Raw genomic sequence first — 18,731 nt, 5'->3', positions numbered from 1 at the left:
TTGAAATAAGAGGGGACATGTCCTGTAGCAAGGGATTGATTGAGGAGAGAGAGTACCTCGTTTTCTATTCCAGGAAGCGCTATCTTGAAGATCCTAGGCGGACAGGGGTCGACAGGCAACCCTAATTTCACCCTCCCTATTAGGTGGGACAAGGAGTCATGCGTAATACTAGGAAAGGTGGTAAGGGGTTCAGTGAAAGTGGAAGGCGGTGGTGTTGGTGCCAAAGTGCAAGGAAACTTATTGGTGGAGTGGATTTCCCTTATTAAATCTTTAACTTTCATTTCAAAGAAGGACTGGAAGTTATTGCAATCTTCCGGGCAGAACGGAGGTTTCTGTTCCTTTACTTGTCTCAATTCTTTCAAGGTTCGAAAGGTCTCTTTTTGTTCATTTTCCGCAGCAGTTAGTTTAGTCTCATAGAATTCTGCTTTACGTAATAGAACGGCTTTTTTATAAGTTGCGAACAAAGCACAGTATTCTCGCAGGGCGCAAGGGCCGCAGGCTTTCCGCCAGGCTCTTTTGGTTTGGCAGAGGGTTTGTTTTAGAATTCTTAAGGCGTCATTGAACCAAGGAGCCCCTTTACCTTTGTCCATGATTCTAGCCCTGCGTATCGGAGCTACCTTATCGATAGCATTCGGAAGCCTTTCTGTCAAGGTCATACTTCCTGCATTAAGATTTCTCTGTAGGAGTGTGGGAGTGGCTGATTCCTGTAAAGTAGTAACTAGGTCATCTGCACAAATTTTGTTCCAACTCCGCAGCACTTTCCAGTCTGGGGGTGGACTGGCTGTTTGCTTGGGAAGTGGGAATCGGCCGCTAAGTAAGGAGTGGTCGGACCAGGGGCAGGGACTAATAGTTATGGGGTGGTGAAAGGGAGAGAGGACCAGACCAGGTCCAATGTGTGGCCTTTGTTGTGCATTGGCCTGTATACTAGTTGTTTGAGTTCCAGGGCAACTATTGCCTCCTCTAACTGTTCGACCTGAATTTCTTTGGGTATCTGATCCTAATGAAGATTAAAATCCCCCATCACTGTACTGGGGTGAATGTATGACATTGTTCTGCATTCTGTCCATCAACTGTCGTTTTTGCATTTGACACCCCGAGTGGGAAGGGTATGCTCAGACGTGAGTCCCATGCTCTCCACACCACTGGATTCAAGCAAGCCGGGCTGAAGACAGCTGGAATGCCAGAAACCGGTCCTCGGAAGCTTGTTTCCGGTCCAGGGAAGGCATGGCTTGGCAGTTCGGGCTGGACTGGTCCCATGAGGCACAGGGTCAGACTGATTTGCATATGGCCATGTCTGAACTGGGGTGGGGTGGAGTGCAAAAAAACGATGGATTTAGGCCCAGATCTCTGTACTGGGGTGAATGTATGACATTGTTCTGCATTCTGTCCTTCAACTGTGGTTTTTGCATTTGTCACCCCGATTGGGATGGGTATGCTCATACGTGAGTCCCATGCTCTCCACACTACTGGATTCAAGCAAGCCGAGCTGAAGACGGCTGGAATGCCAGATACAGGTCCTCGGAAGCTTGTTTCCGGTCCAGGGAAGGCATGGCTTGGCAGTTCGGGATGGACTGTTCCCATGAGGCACAGGGTCAGACTGATTGCATATGGCCATGTCTGAACTGGGATGGTGTGGAGTGCACAAAAACGATGGATTTAGGTCCAGATCTCTGTACTGGGGTGAATGTATGACATTGTTCTGCATTCTGCCCATCAACTGTGGTTTTTGCATTTCAGGCGAAAAGCAGCAATAATTTTATTGCATGATCAGCATGGTCACGCTATCGCGTGAATCCATGCCTCAGAGCCTGTTTCCTTAATGCCCAGCATCTCAACACTAATGAGATGCATAGTAGGCGTACCTCACTAAAATAACGTGAGACATGTCGCTAACACAACTTACTCCTATCAGCAATCTGGCCGAAAACTTGCATAGAGACGATACTATTATCTCTAACCGCGCTTATCGTTGCTTTGTTTACGCCTGCTTGCAATCTGACTTACCCATTATATCCAATGGGAGGTGGATTGTAAGGATGAGTACGCCCTGCCCTATCAACTAAGATTTGACTGTTGCTGTGCTGGTATCGCTGGGTTTCTAGCGATAATCGCACACTTTCGCCGCTACAACTGGGTTTCCAATCCATTGGAAAGAAGCTTTGTGATAACGCTCTATCTGTGCAATAAAATCCAGCGATAGCCGGCGTTAAGTTAAAACGCGCTAAGCGTGCTTAGCCATGATTATCGCTTCTTGTTGCTGATATGCCCCTAAGTTCCCCCTGCAACACAAAGATGTGCCTTATGCAGCACAAAAAGTCTACTTTTCATATGCTTTTTGGTGCCCCGTCACATTGAAGAATATTTCACATTTCGAAGCTGCAGAACAGTTCCTTTTTAGTGACTGTGTGACAGCAAGCCCCTGTGCTACTAAAAGCAAAGTGCCTCCTCTTATTACCGGGGGTCGCTAAGGGGACAGTGCTCCTCAACCCCGTGCATTTATTTGCATTTCAGCAGTGCCTCTTTCAAACTCGATTGGCGATGACCCTTAAGTGTGTTTTTAAGCTGCTGAACAGGCCCGGACTGGTGAGGCTGCCCACCGGGCAATCCCCCGGTCGGCTGGAGGGTGGTGGGGGCCGGTTTTCTAAACGGGGGCCGGTTTTGTGGCTGGGGGCCGATTTTCAGTCCGCCCGTCACAGGCTGTGAGCCTGTGACGGTCGGACTGAAAATCGGCCCCCAGCCACAAAACCGGCCCCCGTTTAGAAACCTGACCTGCTTCTTGTTGTTTAGTAACTGCTAGTGCGCCAGTGCACCAGCGCCTGCAGTGCTTTCAAAATTGCCAAAGGTATTGCGTTTGTGTGTGGGAGTGGCAGAGCGCTACAATGAGACAGAAATTCACCGGACATGCGCCTCAGATGATTAATCACAACGTTCGTGACGTGATACCGGCGCCACTTGTTACAGGCGGGCGCGTGGCTAGTTTAAATAAATCACGGCGCAACAGGCACTGACTGATCTTATCACTGCGCATGGTGTTAAAATTGCTCTCTTCTCTGGTAAGACTTAGTGCGCTCGTGTGATTTCTAAAGCGCAGCACTTCCAGGTAGTGGAAAGTGCCGCGCATTGCTTTTATAATATAAATCTATAAGGTGGCAGGGCAAGGGCGGCTCATTCCCACATTGTCCGTGCTTTCCCCGAAGGCTGGCTGGTGTGATTGCTTCTCTCTCTCTACGGGAGGGTCGGGCCGTTGCACGGACAAAGGATTGAGGAGACGCAGCTGCTGCAACTCGTCTCTAACTCCACTCACTCTGCAGGGGCACATAATTATTACCAAATGCATTAATTGGTCTTCGGAACCTAGGCTTTCTAATGCAAAAGAAGCTATTTAAAATAAACTAGTGCCAAACCAACTTTTTGTAAAAGTTCCTGGGTGTTATCAGGTCCTCCTTCCGTTGTCCCAGGCTGCAACAGGATGTTTCAATTTTCTGCCCGCCAGCCGGGCCCCAAGGCACCGAGGAATGAATTGCTGTTCCTCTGCAGCCGGTGTTCGAGAATCGATCATCACCTGTTCACCTCATGACCTCGACACTATCCTGTTGCGGTGCCCTGCCCAGGCAGTCAGAGCCCAACTAGTGCCCCGGACTCACCATGCAAGCGTGAGTCTCGTAGTGAGAGCAGGTGGCACAGATTTAGGATACAGTGCGGGACGCTCGCTGTCGGACTCTTAACCAAGAGGCAGGCTAACGATCTTGCTGTGACATGCAGGCAACTCCTCTCAGTGGATCATTCTATCAAGAGACCACACCAGGTAAGTCAGTTATTAATTTAATAATCGACTCCTGAAATTCAATGGCCCTTATTTATGAACAGCTTGCGCCGAAGATGCGTCAAAAATAATGACGCATCTTCGGCGCACCGCATGCGCCATATTAATGAAGTGACGCATCTCCAGCGATGCGTCACTTTTACCTCACTGCGCCACAAACCCCACTGCGTCACAATGCCCTGCGACGCGCAAAAAATAATGTATGCAATGTGGGCGTAACCGCGGAAAAGCTTGCGCAAAAGTGACGCATCCGCATTTACTAACTTTCCCGCTTATGGCGCATCCGCGACGGAAATGGCGCAGCGTTGCGGGTGCGTCGGAATTGGTGCGCCTACAAAACGGACGCGCAGGAAATGACGCATCGGCACATAGCGAGAGGAGAGGAGAGAGGAGAGGAGGCCATTGAACTTTGCTGCAACCATACCCACACCATGGAGGTCGTTATGCTGAGAGTAGCTGCCAGACGGAGACAACTAGCTGCAGGAATACCACCACAACCCCCTGCACCACAAAATCCACCCCCAAGGCAACGCCGCAGAAAGGAGCGGTTATTCCGTCCAAGGAGCGTCCTGAGAGGCATCAGGGATGAGGAGGTCATTACTCTATTCCACCTGAAGAAGGAGACCATTGAGCATCTACTGGGACTCATTGGACCAAGGCTAGAGGTAGGAAGCAACAGGCCTACAAACATACCGCCACAGGCAAAGCTCCTGGCTGTGTTGCACATGCTGGCGTCGGGCTCCTTTCAGACAACAGTCGCCAAACTGGCAGGAATATCCCAGCCAGCTTTTTCATCATTCCTACCAACTGTCCTGGATGCCATCATCCATCTCACACCCCGCTACCTCCATTTTCCCAACAATGCACAAGAGCAGATGGAGATAAAACAAGGATTTTATGCCATAGCAGGCTTACCCCATGTGCTGGGTGCCATGGACTGTACGCATGTGCAATTTGTTCCCCCAGCAGCAACTGCACATTTGTACATCAATCGGAAACACACCTATTCAATTAATGTACAGGCCATCGTGGATCACCGTGGACTATTTACGAATGTGCTGGCAAAATACCCTGGCAGTGTCCATGATGCGTTCATCTTCAGGAACTGCATCATAAATGATCGTTTCAAGAATGGCCAGTATGGAAATGGACTACTTGTAGGTAAGCAAAAGACTATGATACAATGCACCATCCATGCTACCATGCTGCTAATATTGCTGTAATGATGCATAAATGAGGTTCAGGATGTAAAAATGTTGTACTAGCACACAGGTACCCATAGTACGGCCGGTGGGCCGTCAGCAGCCCAGCAAGCCTTTCACTGCGGTCCGGCAAGCCTTCCTGTGCGGCCCGCGGACCTTGCAGACATGTACCTCTGTTAAATTTAAATTCATTCAAAAGTGTCTGCAAACACCACCGGTTGTTGATTTATGGGGGCCGGGTGATTTCAGGCATAGGGTGGAGATGCAGGGGCGCTAAGAAGAGATCAAAATCAACAAGGCCTCATTAACAATTAAATGGTCTTGCAAAGAGCCCTGAAATACTCCGCTGACTGGCGCCAAGGGGGCGTTGGCCTCACTGCTGGGGGTGCCATGATGTGACAAGTGGTGGGACACAGACCCTACAAAGCAGCAAATTCTGAAAGAAAACTAGCTGGCTTGTACATTACAGGGGGGGAGGCTGTCTCTGGGCTGGTGACGGGGACGTGTACACACAGTATGTGTGCACTACCCGAGAGACAGAAGGGGCAGAGACAGACAGGGGCAGAGGCAGACAGGGGCAGGGGCAGACAGGGGCAGGGGCAGACAGGGGCAGATAGGGGCAGAGTGTCAGAGACAGATAGAGGCAGAGGCAGATAGAGGGAGGGGCAGATAGGGGCAGAGTGTCAGAGACAGATAGTGTGAGAGACAGATAAGGGCAGGGCTAGAGAAAGGCAGAGACAGGGACAGACTGACAGAGGCAGAGACAGATAGGGGCAGAGACAGATAGGGGCAGAGACACATGGGGGCAGATACATGGGTGCAGAGACATATTGGGGCAGAGACAGAAGGGGGCAGAGACAGAAGGGGGCAGAGACAGAAGGGGGCAGAGACAGATGGGGCAGAGACAGATGGGGGAAGAAACAGACATACTTAGACAGATAGCGGCAGAGACAGACAGAGATAGACACAAGGACAGAGAGACAGAGGGAGGGGTAGGAGGGCCAGACAGAGACAGGCCCAGACACAGACAGGGACAGACAGAGAGAAGGAGACAGAGAGGATGAGACAGAGAGAGACATAGAGGGAGGGAGACAGAAAGGGAAGGAGACAGAGAGAGACAGAGAGGGAGAGTGACAGAGAGGGAGGCAGACAGAGGGAGAGACACAGAGGTCGAGAGAGGGAGGGAGAGAGACAGACAGTGAGACAGATGGAGAGAGAGGAGGGAGGGAGACAGACAGACAGACAGAGTGGGAGAGAGTGAGTGTGACAGATGTGTATGCCAGGTCTGGTCACTCAGTAGACAAAGGCGTCTGTCGCTGCGGCCTGTGTCCAACCTCATGGTCAGTTTGTATTTGTGGCTCTAGCCCCGGCCACTCCCCCACTGACCCCGGCCCCACCACTGCGGCCCTCGGCCACAAGCCACACTGTAAATTTGGCCCCGATATAAAGTTTGTGAGTACCCATGTAATAGCATATACATAGACATTAATAGAAGGGCCATAATTAATGACGGTCATGCACTGCTGGTGCCTCAAAACCAAAATGGCAAAAGGTCACGCACCAGTGGTGCAAGTCCCTCATAAATGAGGCCCACGGTCATGTAGAGGCAAATAGGGAGTCAATGCATGTCCTTCCAAATTTGAGAAAATACAAAAGGATGTGGGTGGTGCACAGCGGTAGTAAAAGAAGTATGTAGAATCTTGTTCAGCTGAGGGTGCTCCCAAGGGTGGTGCTTCCGTCAAAGCAACAAAAGTGCAAGACAGGCAGTGTACACAAACCACTGCAAATACATTCCCTTGGCGAGGCACTCCGTACATGATCATGAAAAAGAATCAAAGAAGTTGTAATACAAGTTCTGTTCTAATTCACAAGTATTCAAGTGAGTGGGTTATCGATGATATCAACAGCATATCAATCCATAGCAAAAATACTTTTCTACAAGCCCCTTTGTCAAGGAGCGTTCATAGCAACGCGTAGCAAGGACTGCTACTTGGCTGTTCCAAGACCAGCATAACAGAACACCGGTCTCAGAACAGCCGCGTAACGGTCCTTGCAATGCGTGGATATGAACACTCCATGACAAAGGGCCTCCTGGCCAAAATGCATAGGAGGACTACATACTGATCTACTTCAATAAATAAATATATGTTATGGAATGATATGCAGTTAAAATCAGTGGTTTGCCTACACTACCTGTCAATTCCAAATACGTGTCCATTGCACAGCAGAACTATGTTGCAAAGGTGTCTTGCATGTGAGTCCCTGGGTGTGTTATCTGCAACATCCATGCCCAATGGACACTGACAAATGAAATATTACCCACAACATATGGCCTCTACTTTACCACAACCATATCAAACTTTTCATTGTACCTTCTCATTTATTCTATTACAGCTGACCAGGGGTATGGCATTCAGCCGTGGGTGATGACACCGTATGGAAATCCGCAGACACCACAGGAAGTTGCATACAATCAAGCACATAGCCGGACCAGGAACATTGTGGAAAGAACATTTGGCCTGCTCAAGGCCAGGTTTCGGCGCCTGGACAAGTCTGGTGGACGCATGCTCTATTCACCAGAGACAGTGTGCAAAATTATTTTGGCCTGTGCAATACTGCACAATATTTGTGTACTCACACGTGTTCCCTGGGACGATGATCCAGATTTGAATGCAGAAATGCCACAGGATGACCAGGAGGATGGCCATGCTCCTGTAAATACAAGCACAGCAGCAGGCATCCGGAGACGTGCTCAGATAGTGCGCAATTTTTTCTAAGAATGTCACTAATAACATCCGCATCATGCATCTACATTTGTGTTTGCACAAATAAAAATACTTCACACAACCTTATGTACCTTGTGCATGATTAATTGACAATAATTCACACTGCAATTTGCATGACAATCTCATATGTGGAGTTCATACATTACACTAACTCTCATGTCTGGAGGCTGACATCAGACATACATCAGCCCACACATCCATTTACATTGTACTGGCTTGCAATTTCACCTGCAATGCGGACACTCACCAGTGTCTGGCTCACACAGGTACCCTGGCACCATAGTGCATGTGTCTCGGTGTGCAGGGTATGAATGCACATGTGTATGAAGGTGACCCTTCCTGTACAAAAGTATTCCTCCATGCAACACAGCAAACATACTGCAGGTATGCAGGCCGCCCATTGCGCGTCAGCACACATCAAAAGCACATGAATCTCCCATATGTCATAGACACACCACCTTCACACCCTATTTGCTTGCTGTAGGGAAGTGCCGCAGGAATGCATGCAGTAATATTATACGCTAATACGTCATAAATTAGGTTGTACATTCACAATTGTCAAAAAGCAACATTTAGCATCCATATGTTGTGGTGCAGACATTTAATAAAGCACTGGTGAAGAGGAGTCCACATAATGAAATCACACAGCAGGAAAAATAACAACAAAGTACTTGTATGTTGCAAAGTCATGATGAAAGTAAATAAGTAATATGTTAAAAATTTCTATCAACATGTTACACAGTGGGTGTGCGTCACAATCTGACCATCCATCAAAAAGTAGCCTTCAGTGCTCACACCAGTTTGCACAAATAAACAAATGTGGTAGGCACATAAATGAAGTTAGTGTATCATACTTCAGAACCTCATTCATGATTCAACACACAAAAGTGACGTTGGGTCTGCCTACCTCAGTATCTGACCCATGCATTCCTGACTCCACGCACATAAGTGACGATAGGTCTGACAACGTCAGAATCTGAGACATGCATTCCTGACTCAAAGCAGAAAAGCAACGTTATGTGATGTAACCTTCTCATAGGTGAAATTCATAGAGTGCACAGAGACCATAGGCTTGCTGCCGCCATAAGACAGAGTGAGTGAGGAAGGAAGCGTGAGTGGCCGAGAGTTAGCACATGGAAGGGAAAATGTGTGTTGGAAGCGATTACCACAAGTCCAGAAGGGAAGGGGAGGATTTGAAGGAGAGAGAAAGGAGATCCCAAAGCCCAGGAGGCAGATGACAAAATGTGCAACCACCAAAGTTCTGGGTTTTGGTATTGGGCGTGACTACCAGATGACGGTGAGCTGATATGAGTGTTTGTGTTGTGCGGTGAGGGCAGATAAGATAATTGAGAAACGTGGAGCGGGACCACTGGAGGGCTTAGAATGTGAGACACGTCACCTTAAAAGATGCCCTCTGATCTATTGTGAGCCAGTGAAGACTGGAGTAGAGGTTTGGCTGATTGCCATCTGGGTGTAATGTGAATTAGACGGCCTGCTTGAATCTGGACAACTTGGAGGCGGTGTGGCAGGGATCATGGGAGACCGTACATGATGGACTCACAGAAGTCCAGGCGTGAGAGCACGAGTGAGAACACCACTTGGGTAAGTGCGGTGGGAGGGAGTAAGTGACTGACTGTAACGATCTGCCGGACCTGGTACATAGAGGAAGAAAGTAGAGCACCCACTTGTGGCCTGAGGGAGAGTTCAGCCTCAATGATGAATTCCAGACCCTTGACTGATTTTACCAGGGCTGGGGGGGAACCTAGCTCTGAGGTCAGAACTGAGGGCCACAGTGGCCATGACTGAGTCCACGGAGGAGGAGCTCTGTCTTAACGGGGTCAAGCTGCAATAGGTACTGGTACATCCATAATTGGATGTGGATCATGACAGCGTGGAACGTCTTGATGGCAGGAGGTGAATTGAGCGGGAGGATGATCTGTAAGTCGTCAGCGTAGTAATACACAATAAGGTCCCATTTCTGTACAGAATGGATCAGCACCCAAAGGTATAGATTGAACTGGAGTGTTGAATGGGAGGAGCCCTGTGGGACTCCACAGGACGTGGGGGTATTTGTTACACTATAGGGTCCCAGGCGGACCATTTCAGTCCTTCCCGTTAGGAAGGACTCGACACACTCAAGAGTGGGTCCCTGGATGCCTGCATGTCTTCCAAGGTGGAGAAGGATGTAATGGTCCACCGTGTTGAATGCGGACGACAGGTCCAGGAGTAAGAGGGCTTGGGGGGACCCTGCGTCTGCGTTGCCCCTGAGTGTGTACAAGAGTGGCAAGATAACTGCTTCTGTTGAGTGGGCAGGTCTGAAGCCGCATTGATTGGGCTCCATGTGACAGGAGGATTCGATGTAGTGTGATAGACATCCGGTAACATGATCCTACATTAATGTTGAGAAAGGAGGGAGATGGGAGACGTTAGGTCTGCATAAGTCTGAAACTGACCCATGCTTTGCTGACTCTAGGCACAAAAGTGACATAACACAAGGCCCAAAAGTGACTATGGTCAACATATGTCTTAGTCTGACTCAGCTGAATATTGAAACACACATTTTCTGCAGGCTAACATGGTTTGTCCCTGTTGAGACACTTCCATGCTAAGCGTAAACATGCATCTTTTGCACAACATCAAAACAACAGCAGCTAATATATGCAACAACATTGACAGATTAAAACATTCAATGCCCCATTACTGAAGATTGTGACACATTACAATAATGTTGCATCTAGTCAAAGTGGTCACACCTTGAGGAGAAAATATATCATCACTCAGCCATGCTTCAAATTTACAATGCCACGTAATAATGATTTGGTCTCATGACAATAATGCGGCTTTGACGATAACAGGTCGCACCGTAATGGAAAATATGTCATCAGTGTACCCGGCGTCTAATCAGCGATGCGACATAAATAGGTTTCAGTCGCATGCCAATAGTGACGCTTCTACTGCAACTGGTCGCACCTTCATGGAAAAATATGGCATCAGTCACCCATGCTTCAAATACCGATGCGACACAATAATGATTTGGTCGCATCACAATAATGACGCTCCCACGATAACAGGTCGCACCGTAAGGGAAATATATGGCATCAGTCACCCATGCTTCAAATAACGATGCGACACAATAATGATTTGGTCGCATCACAATAATGACGCTCCCACGATAACAGGTCGCACCGTAATGGAAAATATGTCATCAGTGTACCCGGCGTCTAATCAGCGATGCGACATAAATAGGTTTCAGTCGCATGCCAATAGTGACGCTTCTACTGCAACTGGTCGCACCTTCATGGAAATATATGGCATCAGTCACCCATGCTTCAAATACCGATGCGACACAATAATGATTTGGTCGCATCACAATAATGACGCTCCCACGATAACAGGTCGCACCGTAAGGGAAATATATGGCATCAGTCACCCATGCTTCAAATAACGATGCGACACAATAATGATTTGGTCGCATCACAATAATGACGCTCCCACGATAACAGGTCGCACCGTAATGGAAAATATGTCATCAGTGTACCCGGCGTCTAATCAGCGATGCGACATAAATAGGTTTCAGTCGCATGCCAATAGTGACGCTTCTACTGCAACTGGTCGCACCTTCATGGAAAAATATGGCATCAGTCACCCATGCTTCAAATACCGATGCGACACAATAATGATTTGGTCGCATCACAATAATGACGCTCCCACGATAACAGGTCGCACCGTAAGGGAAATATATGGCATCAGTCACCCATGCTTCAAATAACGATGCGACACAATAATGATTTGGTCGCATCACAATAATGACGCTCCCACGATAACAGGTCGCACCGTAATGGAAAATATGTCATCAGTGTACCCGGCGTCTAATCAGCGATGCGACATAAATAGGTTTCAGTCGCATGCCAATAGTGACGCTTCTACTGCAACTGGTCGCACCTTCATGGAAATATATGGCATCAGTCACCCATGCTTCAAATACCGATGCGACACAATAATGATTTGGTCGCATCACAATAATGACGCTCCCACGATAACAGGTCGCACCGTAATGGAAAATATGTCATCAGTGTACCCGGCGTCTAATCAGCGATGCGACATAAATAGGTTTCAGTCGCATGCCAATAGTGACGCTTCTACTGCAACTGGTCGCACCTTCATGGAAATATATGGCATCAGTCAGCCATGCTTCAAATACCGATGTGACACAATAATGATTTGGTCGCATCACAATAATGACGCTCCCACGATAACAGGTCGCACCGTAATGGAAAATGTATTATCAGTGTACCATGCTTAAAATAACGATGCGACAGAAATCGGTAATGTTCGCATGTCAAAAAATGTCGCATTTGCGGAAACGAGTCGCATCGCAACAGGAAATGATGTACCTAGCCTCCCAGCCTGCCCTGCTCACAAACAGGAAGTTATATGATACTTTCACTTTCTATTTCACTCCTTTGTAGTCTCTGAGAGGTGTAGGAGTGTGTTTGGAAAGTGCTTGAGAGTTTTGTCCTGTCCTGCAGTTGTTTTACAGTGTGTGTCTTGGTAAGTGTGTCCAAATAGTGGCTGTAGTGTTGTGTATTGTCTAACTGTGTCTTGTGTGTCAAGGGGTGTCTGTCTGTTTAGGGGTTTTTAAAACTTTTTTCATAGGGGGATTACTGTTCTGTTTAGGGGTTGTTACATAGTTAGGAATAGGGGGAGTAGTGTACTGTTAAGTGGAGAAATTGTGTACTTTTTGTATTTCTGTGCCAGCAAAATTTTATTTGTGGCATTTACACAGCGTGGCTTGTGCTTTGTCACAATGCCACCCAGGTCTCGGAACCTCAGTGAGAAGGAGTATGGGGGGCTACTGTGGCTGATACTCCACTACCTCCCAAATATGATTGGGAGTGGAGGCAGGGTAGTGCAGGGTTACCCAACCCAAGAAAGGAAGCTCAGGTGGGAGAGGGTCCGGTACCAGATGTTGCGAATGTTTGGAGTGGACCGGACTCTCAGACAGTACAAACACCGGTGGGCAGACCTCATTAACCGTGAGCAGGATCTCCTGGACCACCTTGGCATTGAGGTTGATGGAACAATTGGTAAGTCAATATATATTTATTTTATGTATTCACAACGGTATCCTAAGGTAAAGCAAACCAAATGTCAAACCACAGGGGCCTCACTGATGATCCCCTTGTGCCCCTGTAAAGTCAGACATAGGGCCATATCTATCAACAAACCCTTTCTAAACAAATAAATGTAGGTTCTAATGTAATTGCTTTTTTTTCTTAGCAAAATGGTATGTATAAAGAAAAATCACTACTTTGTAGGAATACGATAATCTCCCATAGTTGCTACTTTGCATTTTCTAATATGTAAGTAAGGGATCAATCAAAATTCATTCCCATGGCCCAGGAGGGACATAGGAATCACTTTTCAATAAATACTGTAATAGCAAATCAGCCATTGTGATTTCTCCAAAGGGTGCAGGTGTTTCTCAAAAAAACCCTGCTGGACCCATCATAATGATGTGTGTGCATATGGTGCACATACATGCACTATGGCCATGTGTGTGCATCACCTGGCACCTTCAAAAATGTGCAATGGAGCATATTTACCTAAAATAGCTACTTACCATCAAATACAGGTTGTTGTCAATTAGCGACATCTGAAACATGATTTGATACACAAAAATAACACATACATAGGCCATCATTAACGCGGCCCCTTGCGCCATCGAAAAATCACGTTTCATGATGTTCTGTGGCGCAGAAGCCTGCGTGGTATATATCAGGCAGCAGTACGCCAGTCTTGGTGGCGTACTGCTGCCTGATAAATATCAGTCCCTGTAACGCAGTGTTCTGCGTTAAAGGGGCGTGCAATGGGTGTTGCTGGGGGCGTTCCCAGCAACAACCATGGCCTTTTGACACTGCCCCAGATTTACGAGAAATCGTAACTCTGAAGCAGTGCCAAAAGCTTACGCCTCCCCAGGGGAGGCGTAAGGGAGGCGCAACAGGGAGAAATGTCATTATTTCTCCTCGTATTTCCTTTTTCCATGTGTGCTGCATTCTGCAGCACACATAGAAAGAGGAAAAGGCTCTTGTGCTTATTTTTGTACTGAAAGGTTTACCTTCCTGTACAAAAATGATCTTCCCTGCAACGCAGCCACCCTTGCACCATTGTGCAAGGGTGCCTGTGCTGGCGCAGGCAGCACATTGTGCACCAGCACAGGGGAAAAGGACAGGAATGCGCCGTATCTAATAGATATGGCGCATTTCTGCCCTTTTCTTTTGCCATAGGGAAGCGCAGCTGGAAGGCCTGCTACGCTTCCCTACGGCAAAAAGTCATAAATGAGGCCCATAGCACTTAACTAATAGCAAATTTGCAAGTACCAACATGCTATGGCAAATTGTTGTTCACAAAAATGTTCAAATTCCGTAAATGCAAAATGTGTCATACATCCTAAGCCATGGACGTAGTCAGTTTGAAATGCTCCAACGGCAAAATCCTGCAATTGTCAGACTTAGCAATTCACAAAAGGCATGATACACATGGCCTCTACTGACGTAGTGGTAACGCACAAGCAAAATTGATCTTCACCATGCTGGACTATGCCGCTCATTGAGGCATAATGATGCATGATAAAGGTCAGCACTTTCAATGCATTGTTATGTGTCAAAAGGGCGTGCAATGTGTGTTCTTTGCCATCTTCACACCAACATCCATGGACCTTAGTCAATGCACCAGGGCCCTCTGTAATGAAGGCCTTCTGGCGCCGCAGCAACACTCATTAACATGTGTCAAAGTAACGCTCTGGCGGCGCAAGACCTATGAAGATAAGGCCAGAGATGTACGAGTGTGAGGCAGCGCAAAAAGCACATGCCTGCCCTGGGGAGGTGTAAGTGAGGCGCCACAGGGAGTGAAGTATAAATGTATCCATGTATGTCATATTTACCTGTGTGCAGCTGCATTGTGCAGCACACAACAACACATGTGTATGCAGTTTGACCATTGATGTACAGGAAGGTATCCCATACGGTTTAAATACATTCTTCAAAGCACAATCACATACATCGACATGACAATGACATATTTTCTCAATGGACCTAGTGTGCAGATTTTTAGCAAATGCCATCTCAATGTGACAACACAAACAAGGGATCACATGTGTGTAATACATGCAGTGCAAGAGTGTGCTTCACATGTGAAGCAGTTAGCCATAGACTGTTGTCTGATGTACGTTGACTCATGGGACGCACGTAAACCAATCTTGAGGATACAACTGACTCTCATGTAATGTCTGTACTGTGTGGAAATATGCTGCATATGCTGACATTCTGGTATATTGTCTTTCACTTGTAGGTGGGCCACCACCATACACAAGGGAAGAGGTGGAGTCCTTCAAGGATCCTAAGGCCACTGGTGAGTGTGAAATCATTACTATCTTTGTCTGTATGCTTACAATGTCTCCTCATGCATGACATGTATGCAGACAGTCGAAATGCATCATTCTTGCATGCATCCTGTTTACACATCACATGTGCATGGAAGTGTCAATGACTCAATGGCACCATGTGGAAATGCATGAACACAAATATTAGGGTCACATGTATGAGGTGTTACAGTGTGCATGGTACACAGTAACACTAATTGTGCTGCTGTAAGTATACATCACACAAAAATAGACCACATTCAAAAAATACATCTAGCCCTCCATAGAGCACCATACTCAGGTGTGAGGGTCTCAAGTCACTGAAGGGAGGGGGTGTGCTGCTACTCATGAAATAGTTAGGTCTTCAGTTATTAAATGAAGGTAAGATGGTCCTGGTCTGTCGTAGTTGTGCCCCAAGGGTGTTTCATGTCTTTGTGGCCAGGTAGGAGGGTGATCTACCTCCAGTGGTGGAGCAGTCAATCCTTGGTATGGTGGCTAGTGGGAGGCTGGTGGAGCAGAGGTGGCCGGTAGGATCAGAGAACAAGAGCCCCTTGAGGAGTCATTCTGGGCCCATGTCATGTGTGTGTGCGTGTGTGTGTGTGAGGAGCCTCAACGTGATCCTTGTGTTGACGGTGATCCAGTGTTGGTCATTTTGGCCTGTAGAAATGCTGCAGTGATGAAGGATGTCGTAGAAGAGTTGTGCCGATGCTTTCACTATGGGTAGTAGTTCTAAGTGAAGTCTGGCATTGATTCCTGTGTATGGGGCATTCCCCTTGTACAGTTGGGTGTCGATGATGGCCTGGCTGACCGTCTCACACGTTCCCATGGTGATCCACCTGAATATCTATTGGACCATGCGCAGGGTGAAAATTCAGAAGGATGACATGATGTCCACTTGTTTGTTAGTTGTGAGTGAGTAGACCTGGAAAAATCCCAAGTGGGGTGTATGGTCCGTGGGTGTTGTTGCAGTCACCATTGTTGTTGACCAATAGGCGGCGTCCCTGGCGCTAGTTGATTAGCCAAGGCTGAGCACCTCTGTATTGTGTGTCTACAGTATCTGCTGACTGACCTTCTTCCATTCTGCAGTGGCTATCTTTCCTTCATGTTGGTTGTGTTTGGTTGTGGCTGGGTCTTGGGTGAGGCACAGTACCAGATGGGTGTTATTGGCATTGGATATTATGTTGTGGTGGTGTGTGTATGCAATGGTGGCAAGTGTGCTCATGGAGATGTCGAAGACTGTTGTGCTGAGCAAGGACCCTTGGGGTACGTGACAGTCAGTGTATTCATACCATGGCTACATGAGACATGCTCATTGTAGTAGTACATAGATATTCCTCCTACAAGTTCAACTTGCTTGTGCCCCACGTGTGTCAGTACTTGCCATTGTAATAGGGATGGAACAGTGCTGCAAGTCCATCATTAATTAGCACAACAGTCATGCACTTACCTATGCTACTGAAAGGGTCACCGGCACAATTCCCTATTGACATCAGTAGTTGATATGGTATGATGTACATGTGCTTAAATGTGCATTGCATCAATGATCATGCATAGTCAATCCACATACCAGCCCTTGATGCTGTCTATATGTTGTCCCCTGTCAAGAAGCGTCTACCATGGAAGTGTTGTGCAGTGTGTGTTGCCTTGTGTGAAAACACACCACATATTTACTACCAAGCAGCACCCCATGTACAAGAGTCACATGATAGGAGTCAGTCCCCAAATCTATTGCAGTGCACACCTGTGTTTCTCCTTCCAATACAATGCTAATGTGCCCATGTTTTGTTTACATGGTGCTTTTCACATGTGTGTTGCCTTGTGCAGCATACAGTGCTGATGGTCCCTATACCTTGCTTTGTATCTGCGTATGAAGTGTCAAATTACAATGCCGAGAGATAACTTGCCTGCACACAGATGCTCTTGCATCATGTTGAGAAGGAGCTTGCATATGTGAATGGGGGGCATTGGGTTCATGCCCAGGACAAATGTATTTGAATGTACCATCTCATATGTATTGATGCCTTACATGTCATCTACAGTGATTATCATCTTAGGTATTACGCAACATCACTTAGCATCCCTGTGTATGACAATCGATGATGATGACCCCATGCTTTGAAATAGATGCCCTGTTAACGATAGGCCCTTGCCAAAATGTTCTGAAGATCGCATAATGTGCATGTGTACAGGTGTCAATGTGTAAGTGCAGACTGATGTGGATGTCATTGCTCCATTACAGACAACATGTCACAAGATGAGGAGAGGCAGTATCGCATCCGTCTGGAAAGATACAGACACATTCGCAATGTTGGTCGTGCATTCCGACAGATGGGACGCCGACATGATGCTTCACGTGCTGAAGGGGCCTGGAGATCACCAACTCCCACTTCCCCATGCAAAACGCGGAGCAGGAATCTAAAGGGGAAAAGGTCACACATGGAGTCTGGACCAGCAACTGGCTCACATGCAGATGTAGACCCCCAAATGGATAGTCAATCTGCAGGTTGTTCCACATCTGGACATGCCTCTAATCTGAGCCCAGTGACAAGCACTCATCCTAAATCAGGAACCAACATTGCACAGGCCCTTGGGACAATGACAGGTGGAGCTGCAGTAGCCCCACCTAAACAGGCTTGTGCGCAGGCTGATATTGACGGTGTGCTCCTGATGGCCAAGATAGACAAAATAGAGGCCAAGATGGACACTTTTGAAAAGGGCCAAAAGGAGTTGACTTTGCAGGTTGCGGGCATGCAGCTGCAGCTGGCCACCCTGTTGTCCATGGTTGCTGACCTGAAGGCCACCATTGCTGCAATGGACGAGCAGGAATAACGACATTGCAGAACTGTGGTTGTTGATGACATGGTGTACCACCTGTCAAGTTACGGACCTTGTTCTTGTTTAAATGTTAAAGTAGTCAGATATTTATTAGGATAGTTTTAGTACTTAGGAATAGTGTTAGGATAAGTGTTAAGTTATTAGGAGTGGGTGGGGGGTTGATGTATAGTGTATGTTAAATGTTTAAAAAAATTTAAAAAATCAAAAAAAATATATACTTGTTTAGTTAGGTTAATTAGTATGTGTTTAGATTAAGTGTATGTGTGCCTGATGTGTGATTGTTGAATAGGGGGTGGGGGGTCATCTGTGTGCTGTGTAGTATGTGTGAGGTAGGTATAGGATAAGTTAGACAAGATAAGTGTAGATGTTAGCGCCTTAGATTAGCTTAGTTTAGGATGTGATTTATAGTTTTGATAAGTGTAGTGTAGTTTAGCATAGATTTTATTTAGTGTGAACTATTTTTGCAAATAAATCATATTTATCTTTCACAATGACTCTGACTTGTAGGCATATGAAGTTGTGAAATAAGTTCTGGGTGAGCGTTATCCTTGCTGGACAAGGAATGTCAACAATGATCTCATATCTGAGATTACCATTACGTGTTGGCTATTCTAAGCCAGTTGTTCTTACACTATCACTAATTCATACAGGCCAATACTCACCCT

Source organism: Lissotriton vulgaris, chromosome 6 (assembly GCF_964263255.1).
Source record: "Lissotriton vulgaris chromosome 6, aLisVul1.2, whole genome shotgun sequence".
Classification (NCBI taxonomy): Eukaryota; Metazoa; Chordata; class Amphibia; order Caudata; family Salamandridae; genus Lissotriton; species Lissotriton vulgaris.
Note: the sequence above shows the minus strand (reverse complement) of the source record.